Source organism: Lissotriton helveticus, chromosome 5_1 (assembly GCF_964261635.1).
Source record: "Lissotriton helveticus chromosome 5_1, aLisHel1.1, whole genome shotgun sequence".
NCBI lineage: Eukaryota > Metazoa > Chordata > Amphibia > Caudata > Salamandridae > Lissotriton > Lissotriton helveticus.
In genome coordinates, this window is record NC_136065.1 from 846,565,827 (window position 1) to 846,579,254 (window position 13,428).

The following is a 13,428-nucleotide window of genomic DNA, read 5'->3' on the forward strand; positions in this document are numbered from 1 at the left end:
TCGACTTTGTCAGCATTTCTCTGTCTGCCGGATCAGCCGTCCTTATTTTATTCTCCTATTGTCTTAAGGTTTTTAAAGGGCCTTACAAATAAATTTCCTCCTACTCCTTTTATTGTGCCACAATGGGACTTGAATCTTGTGCTTGCTTTCTTAATGGGTTCTACGTTTGAGCCTTTGCACAGGTGTCCCTTGAGGCTTTTATCTTTTAAAACAGTCTTTCTGATTGCGATTACCTCGGCAAGGAGGGTAAGTGAGCTTCAAGGTCTGAGTTCAAAACTCCTTTTCTTGACCATTCATGCTGAAAGAATGATACTCAGGACCAGGGCTGCTTTTCTGCCTAAGGTGGTAACTCCCTTCCATCTAGGGCAGTCCATTACCCTCCCTATCTTCTATCCTCCCCCTCACCCTTCCAAGGAGGAGGAGAGACTTTACCGTTTGGGCCCTAAGAGGGCAGTGAGCTTCTAACTGGACAGAACCTGAGAGTTCAGAATTGATGACCAGCTCTTCGTTGATTTCGTTGGTGCCAGAAGAGGCAAAGCAGTGTACAAGCGCACGCTGTCAATATAGATTGTCTTGTGTATCAAGATATGCTACTCTATGGCCAGTAAGGAACCTCCTGAAGGTTTGAGAGCCCATTCTACTAGAGCAAAGTCATCTACATCTGCTTTGTCTAGGGGTGTTCCTGTGGAGGACATTTGCAGGGCGGCACCTTGGGCCTCCCTCCACACTTTCGCAGAGCATTATGGTTTGGATGCAGAGGTGAGGAGGGAAGGACACTTTGCTCGTTCCGTCCTTCAGGACTTCTTGGTATAGAAGGGTGGACACCCTCCTCCGGGAGTGGGACTGCTGTGGGAATATATTCACAAGGTGAGGAATCTGGCAGATGTATCCATCAGAAGAACAAGTTACTTACCTTCGGTAACGCTTTTTCTGGTGGATACAGTATCTGCCTGTGGATTCCTCACTGACTCACTAGCCTCCCCGTTGTCCACTCTTCTATACCTGCATTAGTGACAATGTTTTAATGTATATATACATATATTACTGTCAAAGGAAGTGTATTATTATAATCACTTTCCAGCATTGCCTGTACACTGTGTGTGTTACCTTGATTATTTTGTACTGTGTATACTGTGTATATACCTACTGTTGTCGGTCCGTCCGTGTGCCTCAAAGGCACGGAAAAAAGGGCAGAATTGATGTAATCACGCCGACAGAGTCCTATTATGGAGTCAGTGACGTCAGCGTAGCCGCTCGCGATGAGTGCTTCTGTGACGTCGTCCATGTCGGCGTGAGGAGCTACAAAAGAATTTCCGAATGTTGCTGACGCAGGGGGATATTCACAAGGTGAGGAATCCACAGGCAGATACTGTATCCACCAGAAAAAGCGTTACCGAAGGTAAGTAACTTGTTCTTCAGGCAGAGAGTGGCGCAAAAATTGGTTCCATGTTTAAATATCCAAGTAAAAAATATAGTTTAGGAAAGAAGCTCCCGGTTGTTACACAGACTGTCTTTCAGGTCTGGCGTCGGGCACTTGGCCGCATGGGGTGGTGGAATAGGCTTACTGGATAGACCCCATTGTGGCGGAATGGCCGCCTCCCGTCTTTGTCGACCCTGCCGGGGTTTCGTGGCTGGGACTTGATAGGGATCTCGGCGTTGGGGCATGTTATGAGGGGCACGACCCTTAAATCCTTCCAGGAGTTGAGGGATGAGTACGATATGCCGAGTACCCAGTTCTTTAAATACCTACAGTTCCGCCATGCTATCTCCCCCGCACTAGAGGGGTTGGACTCCCTGCCAGAATTCAGTCCCATAGAGGCCAAATTGTTCATGGGAGAATTGAAGGGAAAAAAAAATTCATGCGTATACCAATCCCTAGTCACTCACTGTGCGCCCTCCCTGGATGGCCTCCGGTCCAAATGGGAGAGAGACGTTGGTGAAATATATGAGGAAGGCTGGAGGGAGGCTCTTGCGGCTCCGCGGGAGGCGGCTGTCGCTGTGCGGCTGCGTTTTATCCAATTTAAATACCTGCACAGGGCTTACTACACGAGAGAGCGGCTGTGGCGGGCTGGTTTGATTGCCTCCCCCGACTGTCTGAGGTGTGGTAGGGAAATGGGTACGTTCCTGCATACTGTGTGGACCTGTGGGGTAATGGTACGATACTGGAAGCGTATTTGGGACTGCTTGGATGAGGTTCTGGGCTGGCAGCTCCCGCGTACGTCGCAGTTGGGTCTTCTGCATGTCTTGGAGCAAGTGGGCGGAAATATTTATAAGAGACATCTCTTGCTCCTGGGCCTTACGGTTGCCAAGCGGGTTGTGGCCCGCGCCTGGAAAAACCCTGGGGCTCCCCCGATTGAGGTCTGGAAAAGGGGTATGGACTACTGTATGGGTCTAGAACGCCCGGTGTTTGAGGCCCGCGGCTGCCCCAGAAAACATTATAAAATTTGGAAGACGTGGGCAGAATACAGGGGGTTGTGGCTAGAGCCGCCACCGCAGCAGCAAGATACAACGGCGGATCAACTGTCATAAGTACCGGGACGGGAGTGGGAGCGCTTAACATCACTGTGTTGATTACTTTGTTTAGATCCTGGTGACCATTGTGAACGGGGCGGGGGTGGGAACCGGGTGGGGGGTAGTTACGGGATTGGAGGGAGGGACCCGGGTAGTTAAAGCCACTGTTTTAACCTGCCTTTTGTACTGATTGCTGCAACTGTGATTCGAGATTCTTTGCTTACAGCTTCTCCGGTGTCTGGAGTGCTGTGGATGTGTCTGCAATCTCTTTCTGAAATGTCAATAAAATCTGGTTTTGAAAAAAAAATATATAGTTTAGAAAAATATCGATGTAAAAATATTGATCACAAAAATATCGACTCCCTATACTTAAACAGGTAAGTACAACAATATTGAATAAAAAATTATTGAAGTAAAAAATATAGATGTAAACAATATCAACTTAAAATGATATATAACTTAAACAAAATATATTAAATAATATTAATATTTTAATAAAAATAAATTACATTTAATATATTATTTTAACTAAATATAACAAAAAATGTAATTAAAAAAAACATAAACACATAAAAATGTGTACATATATTTACTTAAATACATTTTATTAACTATTATCTTTAATTTATAAACTTTTTAAATTATATAAAAATAAAATATATACATATATCACTAATTTAAAATAAAATAAAACATTCTGTAATTACTTAACACATTAAACGATTATAAAAAAAAAAAAAATACATTTCACAACACAATAATTACAATAGCAGGGAAAATATTGGATAGCTGAGAGGTAAAAATTACTATTCCAAATCCAGTGAGTGCAACAGCAGGGAAAGTGTTGGATAGCGGAAGGGTAAAAATTACTATTCCCTCTCCAGTGAGTGCAACAGTAGGGAAAGTGTTGGATAGCGGCAGGGTAAAAATTACTATTCTCACTCCAGTGAGTGCAAATCAGGGAAAGTGTTGGATATCGGAGGGATAAAAATTACTATTCACACTCCAGGGAGTGCAACAGTAGGGAAAGTGTTGCATAGCGGCGGGGTAAAACTACTTTTCCCACTAAAATGAGTGCAACATTAGGGAAAGTGTTGGATAGCGGAGGGGTAAAAATTACTGTTCCCACTCCAGTGAGTGCAAATCAGGGAAAGTGTTGGATAGCGGAGGGGTAAAAATTACTATTCCCAATCCATTGAGTGCAACAGTAGGGAAAGTGCTGGACAGCGGAGGGCTAAATATTACTATTCCCACTCCAGTGAGTGAAAATCAGGGAAAGTGTTGGATAGCGGAGGGGTAAAAATTACTATTGCCACTCCAGTGAGTGCAACAGTAGGGAAAGTGCTGGATACCACACCATTAAAAAAAATATCTACATGTTTAATACATTTAATTTCCATTATTAACATAAATATTATTGACATTTAAATATATTACTAAAAAAGATAATAAACATTCATTAATTACACATTGTTTAACACTATATAAAACTTTATAAATAAAATAAATAACATCCACATCACACACCTAAAATTAATTACAGAATTACAATTACTAATTACTAATAATTAATACAAATTAATTAACACATAATTAATAATTCATCAATAAAACTAAGTTACTTTCCACCCTTCTCACCATTTACACCTATAAACACCACAACACACACCTACAATTAATTAAACAGTTACCATAATTAATTAATAGTTAATTAATTTAAATTAATTAACAACTAATTAGCATACAAATATTAATTAATGAATGTACACATTTAACTCAATAACATCACAATTATACAATTATGACTAAATATAAATTATTCAATACATTAAATATAATTAAATTACTCCCCACCCTATTCCACTATAAACCCACAACCCGCTACAGAACTAAAAACGCAAAATTGTATTTAAAACTACTAAAATTCTAGCATATAATAAATATACAAACAATCCTCATACAAAATATTAAAATACACAACATTAATAATAAATCGATATTTTTATCAACTTTATCTTTGTAAACAATATTTAACACTTTGATATTTTTGTAATCGATATTACTTACCTGACAATCGATTTTTTTGTCCACGATATTTTTTTCATCAATATTTATGACCCACGATATTTGTACCTCAGTATTTATGTATATCGATATTTATACATCGATATTCTAGCTTCGTACCGCAAAAAAGAAGCAGAGAACTCGGGGTAGTTCTCAAGTTTAGGTGGAAAGAGGCTCCTGTATAGAGCACTCTCAACACCAGCGACACTCTAGATCTGATCACCTCAAATGTCAGCTTTTCTATCAAAGTCTTTAAGAATAGGATTAGCACAGTGCCATCCACGCCGAGATTGAAAGGGACAAAGTCTTTTGCCATTTCTATAGCAAAGTCTTTAAGCATAGGACTAGCACAGTGCTGTTCACGCCGAACTGTAAAATGACAAAAGCCATTTACCACTCCAGGCACAATAATACAGCTTTGAATTGGTAAAATACCAACCAAGCCAATCTAAAATGAGTAAAAGTAACCCCGGACACAGATTTTTGCTCTACTTAGAGCTCTTCAGAGAGGTATTGCTTTGTCCAGACACACGGGAGCACCTAGTATAAGTCAAAACAATACCCTTTTAGGCATAGAGTGACGTAAAAATTATGCAAAAAAGCAAAGAACTCTAGGTAGTTCTCAAGTTTAGGTGGAAAGCAGCTCCTGTATAGAGTACTCTCAACACCAGCGACACTCTAGATCTGCTCACCTCAAATGTCTGCTTTTCTAGCAAAGTCTTTAAACACAAGATTAGCACAGTGCCACCCACGCCAAGATAGAAAGGGACAGTCTCTTGCTATTTCTACAGCACAGTCTTTAAGCATAGAACTAGCACAGCAGGTCTCAATAGAGTGGAGGAATTGGCAATACATCTTTAAGGGGAAGATGTGTCACCTAAATTAAGAATAGGAATAGGAACAGTGGAAGAGCAAGAGGAAGATTCAGTATTGGCACAGCATAGGGTAACGAAGCAGGGAAATGTATATAAGGAAGTAATAGCATGTGATCCCAGCGAAACCTAAATGATTATGGAGGATGACATACACCGGAGGCCAGACTGAGTAATGCCCATTCAGGGCACAATTGTGTGTGTAGGTAATATAACCTACATGAGGCGGACACTTCTGCTATAGAGTCTGTCCGCAAATGAGAGATATATATATTTAATTTACCAATGGTGGTACAGATATCTGTGTCTCAAATTGAAGGGATCAAGCTGAGATGCAGCTAATTCTTCCAAACTGGGGAACCATGAATTTGATTATAAGCTACGTTGACCTGCTCACATTAAAAATGCAGCTAAATACATAAAATTGTAAAAAAAAAAGTGGGGTTGTGTCCTTACTAGGACAACGTAACAATATTTAACAAATAAGGGAACCCGGTCACTATTGAATTCTGCCACTCTTTTATTTTGAGCAGATTATGCACCTTAAGGTTTTAATCCTTGGGTGTTATATGTATTTTTATCAAATACAAGTTACATCACTTTGTGAACTTCTCGAATAGTCTGAGGTTTTACTTGTTGCCGTACAAAAACATAAATTTACTACATACAAATAATATATACACTTTCCACACTAAACAATTGGGATACAATTATACATTTCACATTACAATTTCTGAATACAGTTTTTTACAAACCTATTCTAGGTTGTACCCTACTAACTAATTTGAACACCAGACCTACGATAAGTAGTTTATATCTAATCTAGGACTGGTCACGCAAGGGCATAGAGCTTAATAAACGTTATTTCATTTGCTAAATACACAACGTTCTAATGGCCCTTTGCGGAATAAGTGTTCGTGAATGCGACGAACAAAACTAAGCCGACGCGTTTCCAAGCCCGTTTCTTATTCGTCGGGCTTTTCTTCAGGGCTATTAGTTGGGTACCTGTATCAAAATAATGGGGAACACGTTTCAGTATGGGACCTTCATTTATGTCGTCAAAAGTAATACGAGTTATTCACACTCGTTTGTTACCTTTCCTGAGTACATGTACAAGTCTGTTCAGGTTGGTTGGGACTCTTGACTGGCGATTGAATAGTTCTGCAGAGGTAAAGAGCACATACTGTATCTGCTTCTTATGGGGGACATTGTATCACTGGATTCTTATTACTGTAACTACATCAGGACTTACGTTTGTCAGTTTTCCTTAGTCATGGATACTGTCGCTGATTGCCTTTTATCCATTATTGTACAATTTTTTGGGGGAGCGGCTGCCAGAACTCTGGAATGTTAAAACAGGGAGGGTTTCAATAGATTTACACGTTCGTTTACAGAAGTCTGCGGGGAGTTTCTCCATTGCCAGTTGTTACTTACTTGGAGATTCCGCACAGAGGCTAAACGCCGAGCTTTCGTTTTTGGGGGCGTCACCTTTTTTCGTTAGTTTAACCGCATTCACTGCAAAAGTAAAGTTAATCGATTTTAGGACTTATTTATCAAAAGAGGAAGAAGAGTACATTCATTCTCCCCTCCATGTAAATCATTACCTTCAGATCCTTTGTGGTTCAGGTTGTTCCTGCCAGCTCCCGTATCGAGTGAGTGTCTGGTGTTCCGGTCACATGATCAATTGAAAAAACACTCGTATCATACGATTCGATTGTTATGGGAAATGTAGTCCTAATGTTCATTTCCAGTGCGGTCATATTGATGAGGACATAGTCATGGATTTACAATCATATTGCTCATTTCTTGTGCATTCATTTCCTAGGGACATGACTTTATCATTTTAAGGCTCATGTCTTATGCGGTCGTTTTCAGGGGACACAGGTGTAAAACTAACATTCAGATTGTTCGTTTAACCCTGCACTCATGCAGTTGTATTTCATTATTAAATATGCTTCTCTCTTAAGTGGATGTGGAGAAGTGTGGCTCAGGGGTTAGAGGCGGCAGACCCGGAAGCTGAGATCGGTCCTGGACCAGGGTTCAATTCCCCGCCTCGGTGGGTCTTGGGCTAAAAATTCCACGGACTCGATAATTCTCGCTCCGGTGCCTTCTCGATTCACGGGTTCACACTCTGCGACTCTGGGCAATAGCTTGCTTAATCTCCACAAAGGCCCCTCGCGGCGGGATGCCTGGCTTTCACCTTGTGGATACCCTGCCGGGTATCTCACAGGGGAATACCAGGACGGGTTCCCTAAGCAAGCGCTTAGATACCGACCTCGGTCAGTGATTTGCGCTATATAAATACATGTACATTTACATTTACATTTAAGTAGAAGAGTTTCCAAATTCCCTCCACGTGACAGAGTTTTTTATTCCTGAGAGTACAGACCATCTTAAGTCTTTTTCTGTGTGGTTGTGGTCAATGAAATGTTGCACCATTGGTGCATTCAAAACTTTCTGCTTTATCCTAGAGCGATGTTGTGCCAATCTCTGTGTAATCTGTTGGTTGGTTTTGCCAATGTAAAGTTTGTCACACGGACAAATTATTACATAAACAATGTTTTTACTTTTACAATTTGTAAATTCATTGTGGGTCCATTTGATGGTATTGTGTTCAAACTTTGTACCCTCAATGGTACTTACACATGATACACAGGTGCCACATTTGTGATGGCCTTGCACTGGGTTCAGGTTCCAAGCGCGTAAATCGCTTTTGACTTTGGAGGTACCTAAGTCTGCCCTGATTATTTGTTGTCCTATGTTTTTGTTTTTCTTAAGTGCAAACATAGGTTTCGCAAAAGGAATTTCGAGATTTGACAGTAAATGCCAATTGTTCAAAACAATTGATTTGAATCTATTTGTATGTGGGCCATAAGTTGTAACACAGACGAGTTGTTCAAGTGGTTTTTTATCCCTTTTGGTTAATAGTGTTTCTCTAGGGGTAAACCATGCACGTTTGGTTGCACGTTTTAGCATTTTCTTTGGATAACCTCTTGTTCTTAACTGCTCACAGAAGATTTCTGCATGTATAAAATAATCTTCTTTTCTGGAGCAATTGCGTCCAAAAACAGACCCAAAGAACTCTACAACATAATCAGACAACAAACAACAAAGCCCCTGCCCTCAACCCTACAGGCTTCCAAAGAACTCTGTGACAACTTTGCCAACTTCTTCAACGACAAAGTCCTAAAAATCGAACTATCTCTAGACATCAACAACCCACACCTCCAGAAGAGCTACTCGGCCTCCCCAGTGGCACTCCCATCCGACTCCTTTCCCTCCCCCTGGCTAAGCTTTCGCCCCGTCCAGGAAACTGAGATAATCGCGCTGATCTCGACCTCCAAACCTTCAGCACACATCTCAGACCCCATCCCCCCATCTTTAATCAAACAAATGAAGCTTACCTTAGCACCCATCTGGGGAAGAATCATAAACAGCTCCTTACAAAGCGGTGTGGTCCCCGATTGTCTAAAAATGGGACAAGTCACTACCCTTCTGAAAAAACCCGGTCTCGATTCAACTGACTTGAACAATTTCAGACCAATATCTAACCTCCCTTTACTCTCGAAAACACTTGAACGCTGTGTACTCCTGCAACTGACGCAACACCTGGACAACATCAATCTCCTGGACCCCCTCCAATCTGGCTTCAGACAAGGCCGCAGCACTGAAACCGCAATGCTGAACATCATAGACGACATCCATGGATCTCTTGACGCTGACAAGTGCTGCCTCCTCATACTCCTTGATCTCTCAGCAGCGTTCGACACGGTGGACCACAAGCTCCTCATCATGACTCTTCAAGAAAGAGCCTGCCTTGGCGAGGTAGTTCTCAAGTGGTTTTCCTCCTTTTTACACAACCGTTCGCAACTAATAAAAATCAAGAACTTCACCTCCGATACCCAGCAAGTCAACAAGGGTGTCCCTCAAGGATCAGTGCTCTCCCCCCAGCTCTTTAACATCTACATGGAACCACTCGCTAAGTTACTCAGGAACGCCAACATCCACTTCCACCTCTACGCGGATGACACGCAGATTTACCTGGAAACCTCCTCTCTTAAAGACATCCAGAGACTCAACGATGTCCTAAATGAAGTTCAAGACTGGCTGACAAAGAATTACCTGAAACTCAACCCCGACAAGACAGAAACACTCCTCATCTCAAACAAAGAAGATAACCCTCAAATCACCGAGTGGCTAAAATCGATCGATGCTCTCAAGGGTAACCTCACGCTAGCCGACTCCGTTAAATCCCTGGGCTTCACCTTAGACCCCAAACTAACCCTGACAAACCACATTAAGAACTCGGCGAAAAGCGCATTCTTCAACCTCAGACTTTTGAACAAAATTAAACCTTACATTCCCAACAAGGACCTCAAACTAGCCACGCAATCTCTAGTTCTATCAAGACTGGACTATGGGAACTCAATCCTAACAGGCATCCCCAAATCCCACCTGGCTCCACTAAAAACAACACTTCACGCGGCAGCAAGAATGATCACAGGCTGCAAAAAATATGATCACATCTCCCCGGCTCTCAAAGAACTCGAATGGCTCCCTGTGGAAATGCGAAGTACCTTCAGAACGGCCTGCCTAACCCACAAGGCCCTCCACACCGGCAAACCGGAATACCTGGCTAACAAGCTCAAAAAAGCAGGCCAAGCCAGAAATTTGAGAAGCTCTAATTCCCTGCTGCTCATCCTACCAAAAACCAGAAGGAAGAGAACTGCGGACTGCTCTTTCTCAGGAAATGCCCCCAAAATATGGAACGCCATCCCCCCGCACATCAGAACTCTACCGTCCTATGCAGAATTCAAGAGCCAACTTAAATCCTTGTGCCTGATCCGCTCCCTTGGTTATGGATAACTTGGAGCTGCAAACGTCTCAGAATCCATGCGGTATTGTTGAATCCAGTACTGAGAAGCCCTGCTGTCCGAACTTTTCTTCTTTCCAAATTGTCTCTCGCCGATTGCTTTTATTGGGTTTGTTTCATGTTGTTCTCTTTTTCATGCCCACTACTGTGAAGCGCTCTGATACCTTCGGGTCTTGTTAGCGCTATAGAAAACTTCTAAATAAATAAATAAATAAATACTTCTCAACAACTGACTATACGGCAGGTTTTCTTTTAGACTCTGTGGGTGAAAACTCCGATAGTGGAGAATGGAATTTTTGTCGGTCTGTTTGCGGTGTAATGTGGTAACTAACTCATTATTTTGGGGAAAGACCTCAACATCAAGGAATGTTAGGCGTGTCTTACTGTGTGTCATACTAAATTTGATGTCTGGGTGCCTGTTGTTAAGCCATTTGTGGAACTGGATCAGATGTTCTTCGGTACCATTCCACTGGCACAGACATCATCGATGTAGCGATACCATTTTAGGATGTGTTCGCTGTACGGGTTATTTTGATAGATGAACCTTTCCTCATACAGGACCATGAAGAGGACCGCCATCTCTGGAGCATAAGGACACCCCATGGCGGTCCCCTTCACCTGCATGTAGAAAGTGTCCATAAATCGAAAAAAGTTCTGTTTCAATGCTAAGCTGGCCAGCTCGATTATGAATTTAGTGGGAACTCTTTGTGGTTTAGGCCTTGTATCTAAGAAGAACGCAATGGCTTCTAATCCCTCCTCTTGGGGGATCTGTGTATATAATGAGTTAACGTCAAATGCTACCATCAACTCATTATTCTCATCAAATGGTAGATTTTCAATTTTATTGATGAAGTCCGCAGTGTCCTTGATGTAGGATTTGACCTCACTCATGAATGGTTTTAAAAACACATCCACGTATTTGGCAATTGGTTCGAGGATTGACTCACACCCGGAGACTATCGGTCTTCCGGGTGGGTTTTGTAAGTTTTTATGCACCTTAGGTAGGTAATAGATTACCGGAATACGTGGGTTTTTCTTGTTCGGATAATCAAATTCCTTTGAGCCTAATATGCCTTCATCAAGTCCCTCTTTTAGTTTAATTTGTATCTCCGTTTGGATGCTATTAGATGGATCTTCCGTTAGTTTCCTACACCATTCAGTATTTCCTATTTGACTGGTTGCTTCTTCTATGTATTTTTCTTTCTGCCATACCACCAGGGCTCCCCCTTTGTCGGCCGGCTTAACTACTATTGATGTATTATCACTTAGTTGTTTGATTGCCGTCTGTTGGTCTTTCGTAATCTTTCTCTTACAGAAGATGTTTTGTTTACCTAACTGCGTGAGTGAGGAGAGAACAGCTTGTTCAAATGCCAAAATTTGTTTGGGGACCATTTGAGATGTTGGGGTAAAAGGTGATTTATTCGATAAATTCGATGGTTCAGGTGCTTTGGTGTTTTCCTTATTGTGAAAAAACGCTTTTAGTCAAATTTTTCTGAATAGATCCTGTGCTTCTATTTTTAAATTGACTATATCTGTTTTTCCAGTTGGGACAAATTGTATCCCTAATTCAAGGACCGATTGCTCATAGATAGTGAGCTGTTTAGAGGAAAGATTAATAATTGATGAATTTTTTACGTTTTGTAATAATTCTTGTTGCTGGTTCTCATTTCCCATGCTTGTGGTTGGGGTTTGAACCTTACGCGGCCTCTGCCTTCACCCTTCTCTAAAAAAGTGTTGGAACGTTTAGATGTACCTTCTCTGGGATCTGGATCTCCAGAAGAATCAGAGGATAAACTCTCTGAGAAGGTAAGGAAACGATTTTTAGATCATCCTTGGTATTGAGAGAGGGCGCGACGGGATTCCTGCTGGATATAAAAATCTTCCCTCAAATATGGGTAAACAGTCTCAATATTGAATGCTTTAATGTCTTTCTCAAATTTGTTAATTCTGTAGTTTATTGTGTTGTCCTTGAATGTTTGAAGTTCTTTATCTATTTTCTCCAATAGAGCTTTTGCTTCCAATGTACTGTGATTATCATTAATGGCCTTTGTTAGTGCGTCAATTTCCTCTTGTTCTTTTGAGGAAAATCTTTGAGCTGTCTCTACTGTGTGGACCATTAGATCCCGACTGCACTTGGTGGCAATATAACTAAAGCCTTTTTTGTAGACTGGGTCCTCTGTAAAGACTACTGGAATGTTTTTTACTTGGAGTCCCCAAGGGATGGTCCCAGATTTCAAATGTTGAAATAAAAAGTGCCCGTGTAACTCTGTCCGAACATGTTTTTTACTCAAGCGCATCAATTTGTCAGTTTCATTCTGTTGTTGAGCATTCGAACTTAGTTTAAGTGACGAAAAAGGAGAAGGTCCTGCGATTAAGTTTTTTGTGTATGCTTCTGTAAAAGACAACGTTTCTTCCTCAGACATAGTTTAATAGGTTGGGGACCAGCCTATTAATGAAGTAATCTCAATGGTTTCATTTCAAAAGCAATATTTATATGCTATACCCTCGCGGAAAAATTACCGCTCCATACAATTGTAAAAAAAAGTGGGTTGTGTCCTTACTAGGGCCGGGTAGGACAACGTAACAATATTTAACAAATAAGGGAACCCGGTCACTATTGAATTCTGACACTCTTTTATTTTGAGCAGATTATGCACCTTGAGGTTTTAATCCTTGGGTGTTATATGTATTTTTATCAAATACAAGTTACATCACTTTGTGAACTTCTCGAATAGTCTGAGGTTTTACTTGTTGCCGTACAAAAACATAAATTTACTACATACATATAATATATACACTTTCCACACTAAACAATTGGGATACAATTATACATTTCACATTACAATTTCTGAATACATTTTTTACAAACCTATTCTAGGTTGTACCCTACTAACTAATTTGAACACCAGACCTACGATAAGTAGTTTATATCTAATCTAGGACTGGTCACGCAAGGGCATAGAGCTTAATAAACGTTATTTCATTTGCTAAATACACAACGTTCTAATGGCCCTTTGCGGAATAAGTGTTCGTGAATGCGACAAACAAAATTAAGCCGACGCATTTCCAAGCCCATTTCTTATTCGTCGGGCTTTTCTTCAGGGCTAT